Raw genomic sequence first — 4,535 nt, forward strand, 5'->3', positions numbered from 1 at the left:
CACTACTTAGTGACTAGGAGCGGAGCGCCCCTTTCTTGTTCTTGGTGGCGTCTATAGCGAAGAAGACCTTCCCGAACGAGGGCCGTCCAGTCCCTGGGCGGCTCTCGGTTCTTGAGCAAGCTCCTCCACTGCGGGTAGGATGCTCATAGATGAAGAAAAGAGACTTTAGGCAAGTGGTTCTGGTAGCTCAGCTGGTTAGAGCAAAGGACTTAAAATCCTTTTTTGCTTGTTTCAGTGGGAAGAGCAAGGGGCATTGCCCTTGAAATCCTTCAGTGGTTCGAATCCACATCTGAGCGTCTTTTTTTTTCGGTATGCCGCTCCGCGAGCAAGGAGCGCCGCGAGGAGAGCGAGAGAACGAAGTGGGCTTTGGTGATGTCGGAATTTGCACCTATTTGTATCTATTTAGTGATCAGTCCGCTAGTTTCTTTGATTCCACTCGGTGTTCCTTTTCCATTTGCTTCCAATAGTTCGACCTATCCAGAAAAATTGTCGGCCTACGAATGTGGTTCCGATCCCTCCGGTGATGCCAGAAGTCGTTTCGATATACGATTTTATCCGGTTCCTATTTTATTTATTATCCCTGACCCGGAAGTCACCTTTTCTTTTCCTTGGGCAGTACCTCCTAACAAGATTGATCTGTTTGGATCTTGGTCCATGATGGCCTTTTTATTGATTTTGACGATTGGATCTCTCTATGAATGGAAAAGGGGTGCTTCGGATCGGGAGTAACCACTAGTGAAAGGGCTAAGGGGGGAAGGACATAGGAAAGAGGGATGCCTACAAAAAATCAATTGATTCGTCATGGTAGAGAAGAAAAACGGCGCACGGACCGTACTCGAGCTTCGGATCAATGTCCCCAGAAGCAAGGAGTATGCCTGCGTGTTTCGACGAGAACACCGAAAAAACCTAATTCAGCTCTACGTAAGATAGCAAAAGTACGGTTGAGCAATCGACATGATATATTTGCTCACATTCCAGGCGAAGGTCATAATTCGCAGGAACATTCTATAGTCTTAGTCAGAGGGGGTAGAGTGAAAGATTCGCCAGGTGTGAAATCCCATCGTATTCGAGGAGTAAAGGATTTGCTGGGAATTCCGGATCGTAGAAAGGGAAGATCTAAATATGGCGCAGAAAGACCAAAATCTAAATGAATGGAAGATGCCTCTGGAACTTATTGGTTATTTTGGGGGGGCGATATGGAAGCAGCTAGCTTCCTTTCCCTTATTACGTTACCAGCCCACCGCTATTCCAAAAACCTTAGCTTCATATGGCTCCTCTATGATCAGGTTCTCAAAAGAATTTCCTTTCCTTGGAAAAACCAAGGACAACCCCTATCTCAGTCTCCTTTCTCTTTTGGGAGCAGAGCTGAGCTTCAAAGTTTAGAGTAACTATGAGATGAGATTTAGTGGAATGGATATGAAGAAAAGAAAAATGCTCTTTTCCTTCTTTATCTTTTTTATCATCTCTTCTATTTTTGTCTTACTGGGGGGGACGCACTGGTCTTACGACTTGCTTACTCACTGAGCAAGGAAGCCTTAGTCAGGCTCTTACTTCGGAATGGCTGCTCCTCCGTGACTCTCATCATGGCCGTTGGATTCGCTCTACGGGCCTTCTTCCTCGCTACCGGAGGGGGGCTATCCATGGCAAATTACATGATGCACGGAGCAGCCGAATCCTCCAATTCGGCCTTATTTACTTATACTTCCGATTCCTATTTGGTAGAGGATTCGGCCAGTTCCGGGCGTAGTAGAAGTACCACCTCGTCGGTCAATCAACCGCTTCAGGGGGAACAAGCTACGCCTCCCGCTCTTCCTGTTATGCAGGAAGCAGCTAATCGGGCTCCGCCCTACGTCCCCTACCCCCATCAACTAAATGAAATAATAGGAGGGGATAGCGTAGAATCCATTCAGAGGCGGCTGTTGGGGACTAATTGGAATCCTTCAGCCCATGACATAAGAATGGCCCGGATTCAAGCCGAAGACCTATTTGAGGTCAAGGTTGACATAATCCGGAAGATGGCGGGCCTGCATCCAAGTGGCGATTGGATGGGACGGGGGGCGCGGGCCCTGGACAACCCCCGTACGGCCACTGGTGAAGAACACTTGGCTAGGTTGCATCAAATGCTTGACGACCTACAGAGCGGGAATTTTCCATCTGCAACCTTCTGTCGAAAGAGTCCGCTTACGGGCGGGTGAGGATCAACACTCTGCCACCTAGACATGGCTCAAAACGAAGGGGTAAGGCCAAGTGTTCTTAAAACAAAACTCTCAGTGCACTTCGGAGCACGGTCTTCCGTTAGGTCCTTTACGGACGACGAAAGCCAGCCCCTTGGCTATACTCTACTCTTCGCCTCCGGCTGTTCTTTCCTTTTGGCTCGGCGGAGCTGAGCTGGGTTCCATTACACTCTGTAGGAAATGCATAGACAGTCCACGCAGCAAACCGAGGCCCTGCGTGCGCCGTACGTACCGCCTACGAATAATAGGTAGCCCCACCCCAGGCAGAGTTTGTGAGCCGTGTAATAGGCGACCATTTCGCGCGGTTCGGGGGGCACTTGAATAAGCCGCCGGCACCCGGCTGCGTCTTTACCCCTATCCAATTTTTGGGCCAATTCCCCCTTCGTACTACCAAAAAATGAGATTCTTGCCGAATCCGAGTTTGCTGCTCCAACCATTACAAAACTAATACCTATTCTGTTTAGTACTTCAGGTGCTTCTCTAGCGTATAATGTAAATCTCGTAGCGGATCAATTCCAACGAGCCTTTCAAACTAGTACTTTTTGTAATCGACTCTATAGCTTCTTCAATAAACGCTGGTTCTTCGATCAAGTTTTGAATGACTTTCTAGTCAGATCGTTCCTGCGTTTCGGATATTCAGTCTCATTCGAAGCTTTAGACAAGGGTGCTATTGAGATATTGGGCCCTTATGGTATCTCGTACACATTCCGACGATTGGCCGAGCGAATAAGTCAACTTCAAAGTGGATCTGTTGTGCGAAGAGTGCGTTATGAACCGTGGCCGCCTACCTGCTTTGGTTGGTGGGGGCGGCTCCTCCGTTGTGGGTAAACGGGAAACCCGACTCTACGAACCCGAGGAAAGGCTGCACAGCTTCCGTAGGGTCGTTAAGACCGGAGCTTTTTGTAGTGCTAGCAGGAATGCAAGTGAATGAATCCAATCCCCTTTCAAATCGGCGAGGTAATACCTTATTGAAGTAGGGCACGCTACGGCAACACAGGACTGACGGGGTGGGGGCTTGCTGTCTACTTGGCGAGCCTTCACTGCCCCCTTCTGTAACTTCCCTTCTTTCGTCCGTCCACGAGGCAGTCAAAAGAAAGAGAGAAAGGGGCGGCTATAACGCAGGAGTCGTGGCGGTTGTATGCCACAAGGTCCCTATAGACAAGGGGACAAGTGAATCATCGCTTTTGGGCGCAGGCAGCCCTCTACCATCCATCCCATTGCATTCCTCTCATAGAGTACTGTACCGTCTCAGACCAGATACATCTATGGAAAGAAAGGATTTCATAGAAAATATTCATTTTTCTCTTTTTTTGGATCCCCATGCATTCCGTTATTCCCGTAACTATGGATTGGATTGGATTGGATTGATTGATTGTCCCTACCTAACTAAATGGTAGTGGTCTAGGGAGCGCAATTGCTAGAGCACGGGAGAATGAAGAGTAATGATTTAAGCAAGAGCAGCCGGACGGACTACTATAGTCAGTCTAGTGACTACTATAGTCTTTTCTTTCTTTGTAGTTAAGTAATAATGTTTGGTATAGCAGCCTTTCCGAGCGAGTCTCTGGGATCTCCTGTAAACCCCCATGATGTGGTAAAGGGAGGGAGGATATTAGGGGAAGCAGTGAGTGGAGATTCCCCTGCGGAGAGCCGGATGAGGGGAGACCCTCACGTCCGGTTCGGAGGGCGGGGATATCCCGACCCTACTATCATTATGCCTTTGCAATGTTACTTGGTTCAACTCCATTTGTGACCTTTTCTCGTATGTGGGACTCTCTATCTTCTTGGGTAGATTCTAGATCGTCTTTCATTTTGTTAGTGAGTAGTTTTATTATTAATAAGTCAAGTCAAGAATAATAAGAGAACTGTAGGAGCTTGCCAGGACGGCTTGGTAAGCAAGCTACCTGTTATGTAGGCGCCAACTCCCAGTTCTTTCTCTTCTTTCTTTTGGCGGCATGGCCAAGCGGTAAGGCAGGGGACTGCAAATCCTTTATCCCCAGTTCAAATCTGGGTGTCGCCTGACCCACAAAATACTTTTTATTTCTTATTGTACTGATTGAACTCTACAAATTCTTGCCCTGCATAAGCAAAGGAAAAGAACTAGGCCTGTCGATACTGGATTTTTCTGAATGCCTTAAAGTCTGATGTATAGTTTCAAAAAGCAAGTCGTTTTTTCAAGACAGTGTTTTTCATGCAAGGGTAGAGTCTCAATAGAAGTAAGGACTAGGTGTTTTAGCAGCACTGGTTTATGCATAATAGCTAGGTAAGAAAGCACAGTATTCGAGGGTCAGTAACTAGAACTAA

The 4,535-nt window shown here is 47.5% G+C and overlaps 1 protein-coding gene and 1 non-coding gene across 2 annotated transcripts in view; both read left to right on the plus strand.

Moving 5' to 3' along the window:
• Window positions 1–1,166, plus strand: part of LOC118475569 (uncharacterized) — an 11,160-nt gene extending 9,994 nt beyond the window's left edge. Inside the window, exon 1 of the mRNA XM_035963870.1 lies at window positions 1–1,166. This exon is cut by the window's left edge and continues 9,994 nt beyond it. The gene's annotated coding sequence lies outside the window, so the exon portion shown is untranslated.
• A 3,014-nt stretch (window positions 1,167–4,180) lies between these two features.
• TRNAC-GCA (transfer RNA cysteine (anticodon GCA)) lies at window positions 4,181–4,251 on the plus strand. The gene has a single exon. It is a non-coding gene; the product is annotated as a tRNA-Cys (tRNA).
• Window positions 4,252–4,535: the final 284 nt, after the last annotated feature.

The sequence above is a fragment of the Zea mays genome, unplaced genomic scaffold (genome assembly GCF_902167145.1).
Source record: "Zea mays cultivar B73 unplaced genomic scaffold, Zm-B73-REFERENCE-NAM-5.0 scaffold_484, whole genome shotgun sequence".
NCBI classification, from domain to species: domain Eukaryota; kingdom Viridiplantae; phylum Streptophyta; class Magnoliopsida; order Poales; family Poaceae; genus Zea; species Zea mays.